Source organism: Bison bison, unplaced genomic scaffold (genome assembly GCF_000754665.1).
Source record: "Bison bison bison isolate TAMUID 2011002044 unplaced genomic scaffold, Bison_UMD1.0 scf7180017864171, whole genome shotgun sequence".
Classification (NCBI taxonomy): Eukaryota; Metazoa; Chordata; class Mammalia; order Artiodactyla; family Bovidae; genus Bison; species Bison bison.
Genome location: NW_011494743.1, coordinates 2,216,734 through 2,235,783, shown reverse-complemented (window position 1 = coordinate 2,235,783; position 19,050 = coordinate 2,216,734). Strand labels below are relative to the sequence as shown.

The window sequence follows — 19,050 nt, the reverse complement described above, 5'->3', positions numbered from 1 at the left end:
CCTACCTTAAACTCTAAATAGATTAACACTGTACTACAGTTATGCACCACTAAGCAAACTGTGATCCTCACACTCAAAGGCTTTGGCATAGTCAATACGGCAGAAATAGGTGTTTTTCTGGAACTCTCTTGAGTTTTTGATGATCCAGTGGATGTTGGGAATTTGATCTCTGGTTTATCTGCCTTTTCTAAAACCAGCTTGTACATCTGGAAGTTCATGGTTCACGTATTGCTGAAGCCTGGCCTGGAGAATTTTGAGCATTACTTTAATTGGCTTTCACATATTTAACCAGTCTTGCACCACTGGGGTTGCTTCCATGATAGCTCAGTTGGTAAAGAATCCTCCTGCAATGCAGGAGATCCCAGTTCAATTCCTGGGTCAGGAAGATCCCCTGGAGAAGGGATAGGCTACCCACTCCAGTATTCTTGGGCTTCCCTTGTGGCTCAACTGGTAAAGAATCTCCCTGCAATGCAGGAGACCTGGGTTCGATCCCTGGGTTGGGAAGATTGCCTGGAGAAGGGATGCTACTTCCCTTCCCCACTGGGATGCTACTTAGCTACAGTGTTATATTCCTTTTTTTTTTTTGTATATTGCTAGATTCAATTTGCTACTATTTTTTTTGAAGATTTTTACATTTCTATTCACAAAAGATATTGGCCTATAAGGTATTTTTTTCTTGTGATATCTTCATCCAGTTTTTAAAAATTAATTTATTGTTTTATTGAAGGATAATTGCTTTACAGAACTTTGTTGTTTTCTGTAAAACCTCAACATGAATCAGCCATAGGTATACATATATCCCCTCCCTTTTGAACTACTCTTATTTTTTTTAAGTCTTTAAAATAACAAACTCCAAGTGATTTCAGACTAGCACACATGAATCACGTCAGTGGTATGTCCTATATGCATAATCTTTGATTCTTTTTCCTTGGCCCTTTTTTATCACTGGACATAGCTTTGCTAAATATTTACACATATGTTTCCATATAAATATTCCATTAATGTATCTGCCAGTCTACAACTTTCTATCCTTAAAGACACAGAGATTATGCATTGCATGGAAACCATCCCATGTACACACAAATACAGACAGACATACCTGCATATGCAATATAACCCTTCTTCTCCTTACAAGGAACAAAGCAACTTTAAATGGAAAGCTGAAGCTAATGTGAAATGATGACTTTTTCTCTTCCCAGTCTGCATCTCTGCATCCTCAAATAAACAAAGCATCAAAGTTGGTTTCTTTACTTGTTCTCAAGAAAGAAAGACAAAATGGTTTAAGTGCAGAGCTCCAATGTTAGAACCTCTAAGATCTTCTAAAGAATATTAATAGCTGGGCCCCACTCCAGATTCTCATGTAACTGGTTAAGTAGAAGGGGCCTTAAATTTAGAGACAGATGGGCCTGTATTTGAGCCCCTTTTCAATCACTGTTTACAAATTGACACCCCTTCCTCAATTTGTGGTTTTGATGGCTCTTTGTAGATCTTTAGGAAATTAGCTATCCAACTGCAAGAGGAGCCTCCCAGGTCTCAAATAATCAGTCATGTCACCAGCACAGTTTGCTTAGAGGTGCTCTCCACTATGAGCCCCTTCTCGATCACTATGAGTTGTACACTAAGTCACTGAAATTCTCTGCCTCAGTCTTCTAACCTGTACAGTGGGAATGATATTGCCGAGAGAAGCAGAGATACTACACACAAAATCCCCAGCTCACTCCGGCAAATGGTACATCTCCAAGAAGGGCAGCTTATTGTTATTAGCATTCACTATTCTTCAGATTTCTGATTGTAAAACAGAAACCAAAGTAAGAGAGACTATGCAGGCTTCAGGGATTCAAACATGCTTTAAATGTCATGCTGTTTAGCAACTATGTCCATGAAACATTATACAGGATCTCAAAATACTACAGGACATTTTAAAGAGGTAACAAAATGCCATACTAGGCAACAATGTATTCTGACTTTTATCACACACTCCTTTTTATTAAGTGATGTAATTTAACACAAATATATTAACTGCCTGGGTTTTTACATGACCAATGTTTTTAAACTACAACTGTGTATAATAGAAGGCTCTTTAATGTTTATTTAACAGTAGAGCATTACTTGTGTGTAAATGAAGCCTGAAATTAGTGGTCTGCTGTATAATGGTGCTGTTCCTTATTTTTATTTTCTAAGTTACATATGAATTTATGCTGCATACGAATCTGAGTAGATACAAGCTGGACACACTACCGAGAGGTTATTAAGTTGTCATGGTCTGATAGCTCTCAGTGCTATGTCCTTTGTACAATGCCTTGCTACCAAATGCCACCAATGCAAAATTTGTGGCTGTAAAAATCAAGTGCAAACAGGAAGAAAACAAACATGTGCAAACGTAGGGGGAAGTCATTTCCTTTTGGTACATTGACTTGAATCACAAACTGAGGTTTTTCACTAAAGCAATCCCACGTGTCTATAAATACACCCTCCCAGTAGAAGAATACCAAAGAAAACCATACAAGCAGGGGTACCCTGGCTACACCCTGGCTCCTGACTTTTACATATTCTTCCCCCACTTCACAGAAAAAGTTCCAGCCCTGTTACTAAAAATAAAAATGAAGAATCCATGACAAGAGTGGGTGTAGGACCTGAGGCACCACCCCAAACATTTTCAATTGCTATTCTGAACATTCATGGATGTCAAAAATATGCTATGCTGAACAGTTTTCAATAGGTCTCAACCAAAAGCATTTTTTTTTTCCCCACAAATGAACAGGGAAAAAAGTCCCAACTCTGGCGTCTTTGCATCTCCTGGTTCTTTTCTCTGGGAAAATATATCACTTTTAATTGATGTTTGTTCTTGTAATGGACTTGAGTCTTTGAGGTCTTTCCTGCTTAGAGTGCTCTTAATGTACAGTCAATATACATGGAAAGTTCACACTAATTATATGCAGCTCAAAGGATTTCAAGATGTCTCCCTGAAAGCTTTGCCTTTCTCCTCAAAATTCCCAGATGAGTTGCCTGGAGGCTGATTTTTCAACAGAGCAAAACAGCCTCCTCTCAGAAACGGACTTCCCACAAAAGTGGGCGACATGAAAGGGTGTGAGGTGATGGCTCTGGTTCCACAGATGCCGTGCGGGGACCACAAGCAGCCTCCGCCTCGCCCCTGGCCATGCGGTGCAGGCGCGAGGCACCACTCTCCCCTACCCTGGGCTTCCCTGGCCGATTTCCCCTCTGCTTTTATCGTTTGTGTTGCGCTGTGCTTATTGCAGAGGCCCTACCCTCTCATTTGGAATTTCTACTGAAGTCAGTAGATGCACTTGGCGCAGCTTTCTCATGCCTCTTCAGCGTTTAATGGAGTTCACTCTTTGTTTTGCAGAGCCCTTATTGCTACTTTATTTTTTTAGTTAAATTTTTGCTTTATGTTATAGTACAGTTGATTTACAATGTTGTGTTAGTTTCAGGTGTGCAGAGAAGTGATTCAGTTATACATGTACATATATCTTTTCTTTTTTCAGATTCTTTTCCCATTTAGATTATTGTAGAATGTTGAGTAGGGTTCCCTGTGCTATACAGGAGGTGCTTGTTGATTATCCGTTTTACAGATGGTAGTGAGGGTATGTTATGATGGGATCAATTCTTAAATGTGTATTCACACCAACTCCATGCCACACATGTCTCAGTCTCTCTGGGGTCTTTTCCTTACACCCTCACATGTGGGATCTGCACCAGCCTTCTCCCATCTCAACCAACATGAAGAATGACTAAAATAGAAAATGCAGTATCAGGGATGCAGGAGAAGTGGCCAAAATAGAGGAGCAGGAGCCCCGGAGCTCACATCCTCCCTCGGGCACCAAAACCACACCTACCTACAGAGCAACTATTGTTGGGACTTACCTGAAGACCAGCAGAAAAGAGTTTCCGCAACAAAAACAGGAGGCAGGACCTCCCAGCCAACCAGCCAAGGACAAGCACCACCCACCACGCGTCCACAGTAGCTGCCCACCATCAGAGAAGGACCCGTGCAGCCCACACAGATGTCACCCTCCATCACCTCACTCTGAGGACAAGAAGGGCGTTTGCTGCTGGATCCCCACAAAATGTATCCTACCTAAGGCTACTTCTCCAAGATTGGGAAACATGACTAACCTAAACACAAAGAATTAGGCAAAACGAGGTGACCAAGGAATATCTCCTAAATCAAGAAACAAGATAAAACCCCAGAGGAAGAACTAAGTGAAAGGGAGATAAGCAATCTACCCAATAAAGAATTTAAGGTAAAGATTGTAGAGATGCTCTAAGAACTTGGGAAGAAAAATGAATGAACACAGTCAAAAGTTTAACAAAGGGTTATAAAATATAAAGAAGAACCAAAGAGATCTGAAGAAATAAAATTGAAATAAAAAATTCACTAGAAGAAAACAACAATAGATTGGATAAAATAGAAGAATGGATCTGCAAACTAGAACGAAACTAATGGAAATTAACCAAACTAAATTGAATTTTTTTTTCTTTAATTAGGACAGTTGAATAGATCTCTGAGACAACATCAACCATACTAACATTTTGTATAAGAGGGGTCCCAGAAGAAAATGAAAGGAAAGGGCAGAGAATGTATTTGAAGCAATAGTAGCTGAAAACTTCCCTAACTCAGAAAATGAAATAGACATCCAGGTCCAGGAAGCATCAGCATCAGCATCAGTTCAGTCACTGTCGTGTCTGACTCTGTGACCCCCTGGACTGCAGCACCTCAGGCTTCCCTGTCCATCACCAACTCCCGGAGCTTGCTCAGACTCATATCCATTGAGTCAGTGATGCCATCCAACCATCTCATCCTCTGTCATCCCCTTCTCCTCCTGCCTTCAATCTTTCCCAGCGTCAGGGTCTTTTCAAATGAGTCAGCTCTTCGCATCAGGTGGCCAAAGTATTGGAGTTTCAGCTTCAGCATCAGTCCTTCCAATGAATTCAGGACTGATTTTCTTTAGGATGGACTGGTTGGATCTCCTTGCAGTCCAAGGGACTCTTCAAGAGTCTTCTCCAACACTGCAGTTCAAAAGCATCAATTCTTCAGTGCTCAGCTTTCTTTATGGTCCAACTCTCACATCCATACATGACTATTGGAAAAACCATAGCTTTGATTAGACAGACCTTTGTTGGCAAAGTAATGTCTCTGCTTTTTAATATACTATCTAGGTTTATCATAGCTTTTTTTCCAAAGAGCAAGCATTTTCTAATTTAATGGCTACAGTCAACATCTGCAGTGATTTTGGAGCCCCCAAAAATAAAGTCTCTCACTGTTTCCATTGTTTCCTCATTTATTTGCCATGAAGTGATGGGACCAGATGGCGTGATCTTTATTTTATGAATGTTAAGTTTTAAGCCAGCTTTTTGACTCTCCTCTTTCACTTTCATCAAGAGGCTCTTTAGTTCCTCTTCACTCTCTACCATAAGGGTGATGTCATCTGCATATCTGAGGTTACTGATATTTCTCCCAGCAATCTTGATTCCAGCTTGTGCTTCATCCAGCCCATCATTTCACATGATGTACTCTGCATATGTTAAATAAGCAGGGTGACGGTATACAGCCTTGATGTACTCCTTTCCCTATTTGGAACCAGTCTGTTGTTCCATGTCTGGTTCTAACTGTTGCTTCTTGACCTGCATACAGATTTCTCAGGAGGCAGGTAAGGTGATCTGGTATAGAAAGCGTAGAGGAAGCATAGAGAGTCCCAAACAAGATCAACCAAAAGAGATACACATGAAGACACACTATAATTAAAACGGCCACAATGAAAGATGAAGAGAATATGAAAAGCAGCAAGTGAAAAGCAACAAGTTACATACAAGGGCACTCCTGTAAGATCATCAGGTTGCTTTGGCAGAAATTTTGCAGGCCAGAAGGAAATGTCACAATATATTTAAAATGATGAGAGGAAAAATAAACTAAAAGAAGAATACCCAGTAAGGCTACCATTCAGATTTGAAGGACAGATAAAGAAATTTATAGATAAGCAAAAGCTAAGAGTTCAGCAGAACTAAGCCAGCTCTACAAGAAATGTTAAACGGATTTCTCTAAGTGAAAAAGAAAAGACCACAACTAAAATAAGAAAATTATGAAAGACAAATTCTCATTGGTAAAAGCGAATCTCATTTTTGAGGCAAATCTCAAAAGTAAAAGTAGTAGAGCTGGTAGGAAGGTTATAAGACAAAAGTAGTAAAATCATCTATATCCACAGTATGTAGTTAAGGGCCACCCTGACAACGGCACCAATGGCCTCATAAGGGATGTGTGTTGTCATGGTGATGCAAGGTAAGAGCATGGAGATGGGAGGAGCAATAGCTGTACCAGTTGGAAACGCTTGCTTCTTCAAGATGGATTTAAGACACTGTGTGGCCTACAGCCATGGGACAGCAGCCTGCTCCAGCTTGAAGTTAGTACGTGATGTTCAAGTTTTGCAAACCAGACTATCATCCCTAGAGAAACCACAGGGAGGGCTCAGGGCCCACGGGTGGGGAGGGGGCCAGAGAAGTGCTGCAAGTGGAGCGAGGGTCAGAATGGACTCCATCTGGCTTTCAGTCCAAGCCACGATGATTCTGGTGCTGAAAAGCTGGAGGATGGCCCTCAGTTCTTGTGTTCTTTGAAGAAAGAATTCAGCAAAGACACCAAGATTGTGAAAGAGATAAAATCATTTACTAGAAGCATAGAACCTGTGAAAAATCATATGGGCCAACTTGGAGCGACTTCAGCGCTGTAAGGACAACTTAGGTTGTTTATATAGGGGCAATTTTCTGTTTTGTTTTGTTTTGTTTTTTTCCTCTAGCCAGTCATCTCTATGGGTGTGCATCTCTCAACCAACATGGATTCCAGCTGGCCTCTTCTCCCTCCTTTTGCCCTTGCCCTGGGCTGAGGGCCTTCTCTGTAAGTGTCTGGCTGGGACATCCACAAGAACACACGCAGTCTCGTCCCAGAGCTCCTGTCAGTATCCCATCTCGAAGCATCAGCAGGAGGTCAACCAGCTGCAACTGCTCAGCCTGGAGCCTGTCTACCTCCCACCTCAGTGTTGTGGACCATGTTGCCTCCTGTGCTCAGTAAGAGCCATACTGCACTTCATTTACTGCTCACCCTATCTTGGAACTCATCATTTCCTTTGACATGTTTTTGAGAATGCCTCCCAGGGACACAGCATTGTGCCAGGTGCCACAGGAGAGAGCAGAGAATCAGGTACCTGCCCTCAAAACCTGAGTTAGTCTGTGGAACGTTGAGACTGCTGGCTTGTATGAGCCTCTGAGTTGTATCTGGGTCAGGAGATCTATGGTGAAACCCCGACTAGAGAACTGTGCCTTTCATATCTGCCTTCACTGGCCCTTTTTAAATCTTTATCTATAGTCGCATGCCCAGAAATGCTTTAGAGATGCCTATTTCATCATTATTTCGTTATAAGAAAACTGTATACCAGAATCAGATCAAGTCTTACTGGCTTTTTGTGACCCCAGGCCTTCCGGAAAATTAATAAAATCTCGCTCTTAAGCCCCCCAAAATGTGAATCTTTATATTCACTAAGGAACTTGATACAGAATCTGCAGTTTTAAAGGAAGGTGCCATGACCATTATCATCCCCAAAAGAAGTCTACCCACCAAGACTTCCTGGTAGTCCAGGGGCTACGACTCCAGGCTCCCAATGCAGGGAGCCAGGTTGGACCCCTGGACAAGGAGCTAGATCCCACATGCAGCAGCTAAGAACTATTGTAGCCAAATAAATAAATATTTTTATAAGATTACCCACCAAGTAAATGAGGCCACATGTGAAGGGAGTAGTTATTAGAACATTCCAAACCAATACGTAAAAGATGGAGAAATGTTAACTAAAAACCATTTTGAACCAGACAGAGTAGGGTGGGTGGAAAATGAGTGGTAACACATCAAATCGGAATTTGTGGAGTGATCACCAAGTCAAAGCCCAGCATCTGGACATCTGTAATGGGTCAGCACCATGCTGAAAGGTACTGCTCAGGGATCAGATCAGTACACCCAAATCTCCTTAGAAGGTGGTGTGTAGTTCAGAGCTCTCTCTCTCATGAACATGTCCAGAGATGGGACACAACAGAAGGCAAAGGTACAAGATATGGCTATGATGCCCAGAGAAAAGGTTAAAATAATACTCATCAATTAAAGAAATGAGAAGAGTATGCAGTGAGGACTACGTCTACAAAGAAACTATTCAAAGCAAGAGTTTGAGGAGGTTAGTATTCTCATTAACAGCTACTAAGTCCACCCATCAGAGATGAGATTTCTCCTTCAAAAAAACCCCAAAAAAACCCACTAGCAGTGTGTTGTGGACACGGCAGATCTGAGTGCCAGACAACAGAGACTTCCTGAAGGGACATGCTGGCAGAGAGGAGACGCTGGGATCTCCTGGGTGGGACAGTCAAAAGGAGGTTATGTGAACCCCTAGGAAGAGTGAGAGAGAAGAAAATTCTGAATAGTCCCTGCTTGTCATCTTGTTTTGAGATGCAGAGGGAGAGGAAAACAAACAAATCCCATTTCCAATAACGGTTTTGAATGATGACATCACAGCCTTACGTTTTGAAACGTTAAGTAGTTGCTCCCAGCATGCCAACAGAGAATTGATACCATTTTTCAAGTTAACTCACAAAACAGAAAAATTGACCATTTCCTAAAAGATGCAGAAAGAAACGCTAGGAAGAAAAACTTACTTTCAATGTGTTTGTATATTAAAGTAATTAAATAAAAACCATGGGGCAGGGACAAAAGGATTCAAGGACTAAAGACTGCCTTCTCAGAAAGCTCACCAGGCAGTATCATACTATGAGAAACTTAAAGGGACTTAACCTTTCTGCTTGACCCGTGGCAGAATTAAATTATATCTTCCCAACCTGATTTCTCCCATGAAATCTATTCTGTTTAGGATGAAGGTTAAGTACCAAGCGAGAATGATTTAGTGCTGCCCTTCAAATCCAATTCCATAGTCACACTCCTGTCTCAAAATACCAGCCGGACATCAAAGATGAAAAGATAAAAAAGTGATACCGAAAAATGCAGCCACACTCTCAAGAAAATTATGAAGCTAGAAAAGGACCATTTCAAATTCTATCATCTTCACGTACAAACAGCATTTTCATTCATCAAATACTAAGCAAATACAGAGTCCATAGCCGGTCCCACTGTTTGCTGCGTCTCACCTTTCACACCGAGCAGCAGAACCTGACTTCTTTTGAAAAGCTGCAGTGCTTACATTAAATTCTTTTCTTTCCCTCTCTGCCCATGCATAATAGTCACTTGACTCCACAGAAAGGAAAATTCGACAACCCAGGGCATTACTGACAATTCTTCAAAAACAGGCAGGACCAAAATAGCACAGAGGAAAGCACAGCACTGTTTGGTCTATAATACAAACCTGTAAGAAGTGTGGAATGGAGAAAATGGTCTTTATCATCACCTGTGCAATAATGAACCAGGAGAGTTTTCGAGGAGGAAGATGTCATTTAAATAGAAGTCGTAAAACAAGTGAGCTGGCAAGACAGCTGTACGTTAAAGGAATTCTTCCCTTGGTCTCTCTTCTAAAGCACTGTCGAAGCATGCCAGAGATTAAAATTATTCTTCATGGATAAAAAAGGGTTTTAATTACATAGTCTTATAAAGATGAATTAACCAATATAAGTTAATTGAGTACCAATTATGTGCTCTGCTTTCTACTACATCTTTACAAAGTAATAGAGGAAGCGTTGTTCAATTTCAGAAAGCTACAGTCTGATTAGAGTCATCAGACCTTGGTGTCAAAAGCAAAATTTTAGGGCAAAACAACAAAATGTAAGTTGTCTCCAGTAGTTATATGACGTAACTCACGGTTGTGTGATCAGACGTGGTATGAATTTAAGGGGACAGGATGGCACCATGAACTTGGCAGATTGAAATGGGCCTTGCCATGAGGTTACAATTTCTTGCATCTTTGCAGAAGAAAGAACAAAAGAACCGGAGAGGTCACAGGAATGGAAGCTGACGGCAGACAGGCTCGAATCCTCTGGGGAAGCAGACAAGAGCAGCAGGCTTGGCAGCTCCCTGAGGCCAGTTCCCAGCTGTTTAGGTCTAGGCCCAGGACTTTTTCTATATTAGGCTGATTATATCTATGGTCACATTATGCATCTATGGGAACTTCTGCCTAATATCCTTCTTCTCAGGCTAGTGGCAATGGACAAGTTTACCCACCTCTTCTTCCTTTTTTTTTTTTCCCTTTTTCTTTTTGGGGCTTACAATGGGCCCTCCTAGTCATTTTTAAGTGTACATGTCAGTGATATTAAGTACATTCATATTATTGTGCAAACACCACAACCATGCATCTCCAGATTCCTTTCATCTTGCAAAACAGAAATTTTGTTCCCATTCAGCAATAACTCTCACCCCCCTCCACCCAGCCACTGGCAACCCCCATTCCACTTTCTTTCTCCTTTACAACAAAAAGTCTACCATTTCCCCCTGTGCCCCAGCCTCTAGGAACCACCATTCTACTCTCTGTTACTGTGAGTTTGGCCTTTCTTTTCTTTTTTCGGTAAAACTTTACTTACAAGATCATGCAATATTTGTCTTTCTCTGTCTGGCTTATTTCACTGGGTATAATGTTCTCCAGGTTCATCCATGTTGTCATTAATGGAACAAATTTCTTCTCAGACTACAATATCCCATTGTGTGTGTGTGTGTGTGTGTGTGTGTGTGTATCACATCATATTGCCTTTATATATTCATCCATCGACTGACACTTAGATTGTTTCCATATCTTGGCTATTGTCAGTAGTGCTGCGATGGACATGTGAGAGCAGACATTTCTTTGAGGTAGTGATTTTCTTTCCTCTGGATACAGACCCAGAAGGAGAGTTGCTGGATTGTATGGTAGTTCTTTAAAAAAATTTTTTTTTGCAGAACCTCCATACTGTTTCTCATTGGTAACCAATTCACACTGGCTGTACCAATTCACATTCTCATCAACACTGCAAAAGGGATTCTTTTTTCTATCCTTGCCAAGACTTGTTATTTCTAGTCTTTTTGATAAATGCCATCCTAAAAGGTGTGATTTGTATTTCCTTGATGATTAATGATGTTGAGCACCTTTGGTTGTATCTGTTAGCCAACTGTGTCTCTTCTTTGGGAAAAGTCTAAACGGATCCTTTGCCTATTTTTTAATTGGGTTTCGGGTTTTGTTTGTTTGTTTTTGCTATTTAGGTGTAAGAGTAATATTAACATTTTATCAGATACGTGGTTTCAAACATTTTCTCCCATTCCATAGGTCGCCTTTTCATCCTGACTGATTCTTCTGCCATGTAGAAACACTTGCATTTCATGTAGTCCCACTTGTTTATTTTTGCTTCTGTTGTCTGTGTTTTGGGTGTTACATCCAAACAAATCACTGCCAAGACCAATGTCAAGGAGATATTCCCCAATGTTTTCTTCCAAGAATTTTATAGATTCAGAGCCTACATTTTAAGTCTTTTAATCCATTTTGAGTTGACTTTTGTGTATCGGGTGAGATGAAGGTCCAATTTTATTTTTTTACCTGTGGATATTCAGCTTTCCAACACTACTTATTGAAGAGATTATTACTTTTCATATTGTGTACTCCTGATAATTTTGTTCAAAGTCAGTTGACTGTATTTGCAGGGGTATATATCTGGGGTCTTGATTCTGTTTCACTGATCTATCTGTCTGTTTTTGTGACAATACCATACTATCTTGATTACTACAGACCTCTAATACATTTTGAAATCAGGACATATGATACATCCAGCTTTGCTCTTAATCAAGATTGCTTTAGCTATGTGGGGTATTTTTGTGGTTCTGTATAAATCTTAAGACCATTTTCCTATTTCTGTGAAAAATGCAATTAGAATTTTGATAGAGGTTGAGGTGAATCTGCAAATCACTCTGGGTAGTATGGACATTTTAACAATATTAATTCTTCCAAACTATGAGTATGTGATAGCTTTTTCTTTCTTTGTGCCTTCTCATTTTTTTTTTTCCTTTCAACATTGCTTTCTTCAGGCACAGAGAGCGCTGCATGCCTAAAGACCAATCTGCTACCTCCCTTTGAGTACACCTCAGAGCTGGAGCGGTGCATTAACCCTGAAATTCCTCATCGGTCACTGCCTTCTCAGCTGCCGCCTGCTCTTCCCTTTCAGTCTCTTCAGGATCTCTGTAGAAGCAGAGATCAGGCATGACCTCCCGTGGGTGTTCATGAGACATGGTGCCACACATGTGCAGAACTTCCCAGGCGAGCATCCACCCACATCAGCCCCCCTGAGGGCGTTCCCTTGTTGTTGCATGGGATGGCAATGTCCAGGGAGTGCCGAGGAAAGTCGGAGTTACACAGTAGTAGGTAGGCAGGCTAACAGGGAGGTTTCTGTGAGAGGCTGGTGGGCAGCCCTGGGATCAGTAACTACCAGAAGCCTTGGCTCCTGGTAGGCTGTCTGAATCTGGGTAGTGAAGGTTCCAGGGATGAAGCAGCCAGCAAAAGGAGTAGCTCCAGTAGCAGCAGCATCCTGGAGGATATGACACGGTCACCAGCTGGATTTTCATTGGCAAAAATGGCACAAGCTGCTAACAGAAGTTCCTCCCAGGTTCTCTTCAGATTCATGATGGAGATGCCACCATGCTTCCTCTTGTAGATGTACTGTTCCATTTGGGAGTCAAGGTAGGTGCCACATAAGTGGGTTCCTGTTGCAGGGAATTTGAGGACATCCTGTTCCTTCATTTGCAGGACATCAAGGACTCCTCCCCTTTAAGTTACGAGGGGGAATCCAGAATAACTCTGTATGGACCCCTGTCTGGGTAGCATGGAAAGGTGGGAGTGACTATTTAGCTAATTAATAATGTCTTTTCAGCAGCACATCAAAAGATCACATATCATAATCAAATGGGATTTATCCCTGGAATGCAAGGATGGTTCAACATATACAAATGAATAAATGTTGATACACTACATTAACAAAGTGAAGGATAAAAATCACATAATCACAATCACTGCAGAGAAAGTATTTGGCAAAATTGAGCATCATTTTGTAGTAAAAATTCTCAATTAATTAGATAAAAAGGGATTGTACCACAACTTAATAAAAGAAATGTAATAATAAGTCCACATCTAACGTCATACTCAATGGTGAAAATCTCATAGCTTTTCCTTTAGGATCAAAACTTGATCTCAGGGTACCTGCTCTCTTTGTTTCTATTCAATATGGTAGAGAAAGTCCTAGACAGAACAATAAGGCAAGAAAAATAAATAAAAAGGTATTCATTTCAGAAAGGAAGAAGTACAATTGTGTCTTGGCTATCGAATACATGATCTCATATATAGAAAACCCTGGAGACACCACTAAATATTGGTTAAAATTAATAAACTCAGTCAAGTTGCAGGATGCAAATACAACAGATAGAAATCAGTTGTGTTTCTATACACTGAAAACAAGCTATCTGAGAAAGAAATTAAGAAAGCGATCCCATTTACAATAATATCAAAAAGAATAAAATGTTTAGGAATAAATTTAACCAAGGAGGTGAAAGAGATAGGAGAAGAAGCAACTCCGCTAACAACGCAAACACTTCTCTTCTTGTCTTGAATACATACATGAACCTTGGACCTTGTTGGCAGCAATCTTATGAAGGAGAGAAAACAAGCAAGAACATGAAAAGCCCATATAGGAAAGACAGAATGAGAAGACAGAAGGCCACTAATGCTGTCTTTGAAATAAAGGTTCAACCCTAAGTCCAGATTTGTGCTGTAACAGTGAATAAGTGCTGAGCCTCCATTAGTTTATATTGCTATGTCCCCTGCAGCCAAAAGCATGCCTAACTCACTCACCTGCCTCCATAACACGAAGTCTATAAGGATGCCTCAGGAAAAGCTACCTTCTTCATGCCTTGACCCTCAGGCTACTGTTAACTCTTCAAATTCCTTCCTGGGATTTTTTAAACTGAACCTAGAAAGAAAAACCAGTCCTCTCACATGCCTAAAGGCTTACAAATGTTAAACCTGGGTCTCCAACAGCATTGATTTTTGCACTGAACAGGATTACTGTCTACAGACAGAAACATAACTGTCAGTGTGCATATAAAGGAAGCATGGAGGTCAGTTCTGGTGGGCCCCGGTTCCCTGGTGCCAGCAGCTCCTGAGCAGCTGCACTGCTGCCCTTCCTACAGTTTGCTGGGCTAACCATGCTTCCAAAGTGAAAGCGATAGTCACTCAGTCGTATCCAACTCTTTGGGACCCATGGACTGTAGTCTGCCAGGTTCCTCGTCCATGGGATTCTCCAGGCAGGAATACTGAAGTGGGTTGTCATTCCCTTCTCCAGGGAATCTTCCCGACCCAAGGAACAAACCCAGATCTCCTGCATTGCAGGCAGATTCTTTACTGTCTGAGCCACTCTTTGAGTTCCCATAAATCCCTCCTTTGACTAAACTAGATTTGAGTTAGTTTTCCTTAATTTATAAACCCAGAATGCAAGCTATGTATTTCAAATTCTTCCCAGAAGAACTTTCTTATAAGTTTTCCATTAAGCTAATATGAGAAGTACAAATTTTCCACAGTTTTCCATAAGAAAAAGGTAGAGCTCATCTTTTCCCTTAAATCACCCTGGGAAATGCTATGATTATTTTGCATTCAAATTCTACCTCTAATCTTAGCAGTGTAGTGACCTTGGGTAAGTTATATAACCTCTCTGGACTTCATTTTACTTATCTCTAAAGTAAGGATGACATGGACTTCCCTGGTGGACTGGTGGCTAAGGCTCCATGCTCCCAATGCAAGGGACCTGGGTTTGATCCCTGGTTGGGAAATTAGATTCCATGTGCTGCAACCAAGAATTTGCATGTTGCAACTAAAAAAAAAAAAATCCTGTATGCTGCAACTAAGACCTACCCAGTCCTGCCAAATAAATAAAAAATGACTATTTTAAAAGTTGTTCATTGAAACAAATAAGGATGATAAACTGTAACTAACTCAGAGTGTTTCTGAGAATTAAACAAATCAACACCTATAAAAATTTAGAATGATATGAAGTAACAAATATGAACTAATATTCTTGGGCCTACATCAAAATCCTGAAAATAATGAGATACATGATCCATGAAAAATAATAAGTGATCTTTCAGCTATAGGTCCAACAAATTAATCTTTTAAGAATCTACTATTTTTGTAGCACTTCACAGTGCTTAAGCAGCTTATAACTGTAATCAGAGGCTTCCCTGGTGGCCCAGATGGTAAAGAATCTGCTTGCAATGTGGGAAACCTGGGTTCAGTCCCTGAGTCAGGAAGATCCAACTGTAATCAACCTGTACTATGCTGTGCTGTGCTTAGTCACTCAGTCGTTTTCAACTCTTTGTGACCCCATGGACTGTAGCCCGCCAGGCTCCTCTGTCCATGGGGATTCTCCAGGCAAGAATACTGGAGTGGGTTGCCTTGGCCTCCTCCAGGGGATCTTTCCAACCCAGGGATCAAACCCAGGTCTCCCACATTGCAGGTGGATTCTTTACCATCTGAGCCACCAATGACGCCCTCAGTTCAGTTCAGTTCAGTCGCTCAGTCGCGCCCAGCTCTTTGCCACCCCATGAATTGCAGCACACCAGGCCTCCCTGCCCATAACCATCTCCAGGAGTTCACTCAAGACTCACATCCATCAAGTCGGTGATGCCATCCAGCCATCTCATCCTCTGTCGTCCCCTTTTCCTCCTGACCCCAATCCCTCCCAGCATCAGAGTCTTTTCCAATGAGTCAACTCTTCGCACGAGGTGGCCAAAGTACTGGAGTTTCAGCTTTAGCATCATTCCTTCCAAAGAACACCCAGGGTTGATCTCCTTTAGGATGGACTGGTTGGATCTCCTTGCAGTCCAAGGGACTCTCAAGAGTCTTCTCCAACACCACAGTTCAAAAGCATCAATTCTTCAGGGCTCAGCTTTCTTCAGAGGCAAGTAAATCAAAGATTCAGGAAATCTGTATCATCTGTCCACTAGGGTATAACTAGAACTTGAACCCAAGGTTGTATGAATTACAAGACTCAATTTCTTTCATAATACCATACAGCCTCAGGACAAGGAAACATTCAAACTTTTGGTTCTGAGCAGTAAACTAAGATGATTACAGTAGACAAATAAGGCCTAAGATGATATTTTAAAACAAAAATTAAGCCCAGACAAAATGACCCTTGAAGAATCTCTTAATTCATCTATAAATGTCTTGCACTTATTTCCTTGAAAGCACAAAAGCCAAGAATTGATTCTTTTAGGTTTCATTTTGTTTTGTGTTTTAAAAAATCTTTGAAGGAGGGCATACATGGAACCCCATGGGGAAAAGGGACATCTTTTGTAAGTTCTACTTCTGTTGAATTTGTATAGCTGAATTTGTACCAGAATAACATGTGATATTACTTCATGGTGACCACTGTTTAGGATGGCACTGTCTTCACTGAAGAGCGTGGCTGCCCACTCAGGATACAATCATTCAGCTTCCCTCCAACCTTCGGGAAGGACGAAACAGCCAGCTCAAGGTCAAGGACAGAACAAAAGAGAAAAGTACAAATGTTCAAATATTTCTGTTTTCTCAAAAGAGTTAAGTAATTACATATTTGCCTTCTCACACAATGGACTGCCTTCACACACCTTTAGGTTTGAATAAATTTTGAGATTCTAGCTAATACTGCCTATAGAACACATAGGTTTTCTAATCACCACTCTGGCTCAAAATCCCACAAATCATAACAGGAGAAAAAGATTTAAGGCAAACAAAACAAAAGAAGAGAAGAACAACAATTAAATTTTGAAAGCGGGAGAAGAACCGAAATGAGCAGACCAGAGGAAATGTTTCAGCAGTGAGGAAACCTTCTCCAAGAGGATTGTATCATGAGCTCCCAAATGACTCAGGATGGGGGACAATGGTTATGAATGAAAGATGTTGGTAGGTAGAGAACAAGGAAATGGCTGAAATCCAAAAAACAACCAGATCACCCAGGCTCCCTCCATCAAATCCTTTATGCTTTCACCCTATCTCACACACCCAAGGGCATCTTCTTGGCAGGAGTAACAAGAGCTCCAGGCCTGCCCACCTCTTGGAGCCCCAAATATTCACAGAACACACCTATGCAGTCTTAACCCCATCAAAGTGAAACTCGGCCAGTGGTGTCCAACTCCTTACAACCCCATGGACTGTAGGCCACCAGGCTCCTCTGTCCATGGGATTTTCCAGGCAAGAATACTGAAATGGGTTGCCATTCACTTCTCCAGGGGATTTTTCTGAGCCAGGGATTGAACCCAGATCTCCCACATTGAGGGCAGATTTTATACCATCTGAGCCACAGGGAAGTCCAGACCCCACCAAACTTGGGCTTTATCCTCCCATTTAATTGGATCTTTACTTTCTCACTGCAGCATCCCCTGGAAACATTTTATTCTTCACTGCCCTGCACAGCTGGTCTGCAGACACTCATTTCAGTCTTACAGCTGATGTAGAATTTTCTGTCTTTTGCTACCTAGCAACTTGGGTGAAATAGAATTTAATATCCTATCACACTTACATAATCAAATATTATAGGGCTAAATGCTGGCTCTCAGAAACATCATGACACACCTGTAGTAGGAGAAGTGTCTGACTTGGGGTGAAGGAAAGAGCTAAATCCTTATTTTCCAAAGGAGAACATCAATATAGATAATGAAAGTGAAGGTGTTAGTCACTCAGTCATGTCCAGCTCTTTGTGACCCTATGGATGGTAGCCCTCTAGGCTCCTCTGTCCGCGGATTCTCCAGGCATGAATACTGGAGTGGGTTGTCATTTCCTTCTCCAGAAGATCTTTCCACCTCAGAGATCAGACTTGGGTCTCCTGCATTGCAGGCAGATTCTTTACGGTCTAAGCCACCAGGGAAGCGCAAATATATATTTATTTGGTTGCGCTGGGTCTTAGCTGCAGCATGTGGGATCTAGTTCCCTGACCAGGGATCGAACCCAGGCCTCCTGCATTGGGATCTCAGAATCTTAGCCACTGGACCACCAGGGAATCCCTCAGTAGATAATACCCCAAACTAAAAACTACATCAAGAGATGGGAGTGTACACCGAAAGATGAATGGATAAAGATGTGGTATACACACACACACACACACACACACACACACACACACACACAAAGGAATACTATTCAGCCATAAAAAAATGAAATAATGCCATTTGCAGCAACATACATAGCCCTAGACATGATCATATTAAACGAAGTAAGTTAGAGAAAGACAAATACCATACGATATCACTTACATGTAGAATCTAGAATATGACACAAACAAACCCATCAATGCACAGAAATAGACACACAGACACAGAGAGGAGAGTTGTGGTTGCCAGTGGGGAGCAGAGTGGGGAAGGGCAGGACTGGGAGTTTGGGATTAGCAGATGCAAACTGTTATGTATAGGATGGATAAACAACAAGGTCCTACTGCATAGCATAGGGAACTATATTCAACATCCTGTGATAAGCCATAACAGAAAAGGATATTTTGAAAAGAAGGCATGATCTGATATATATATGCGTGTGTGCATGCATGCTAAGTCACTTCGGTTCTGTTTGATATAAGCACAATGTTGAAAATCAACTCTACCTCAGTGGCATTTAAAAAAAGAAATGGGAGTACAAACTTGATTTTTGGAAATATAGAGGTAAAACAGAAGAAAGAGCTCCAAAAGCTGGACGCAGCTGCTCTGGGGTCCGGGAATGGAGTGGAGAGGGCTACTGTTTGAACGATGAGTTCTGCACAACTGAGTGACTTTAAAGTTACATGTAACCTTGAAAAAATAAAAAATCAGACAAAAATAAAATACATAGGGAGGAATCTGTTCCCTCTCCTAAACTGCTAACTTCATGTTCAGTTTCGCTTTCACTTTACAAGGGTAAGTCACGTCACGATGTCAGAGTTCAGTTCAGTTCAGTTCAGTCGCTCAGTCGTGTCCGACTCTGCGATCCCATGAACTGCAGCACGCCAGGCCTCCCTGTCCATCACCAACTCCTGGAGTTCACTCAGACTCACATC

The 19,050-nt window shown here is 41.4% G+C and overlaps 1 pseudogene; it reads right to left on the bottom strand.

Moving 5' to 3' along the window:
• The window catches only part of LOC104990175, a 59,666-nt pseudogene that overhangs the window by 27,297 nt on the left and 13,319 nt on the right, over positions 1–19,050 (bottom strand).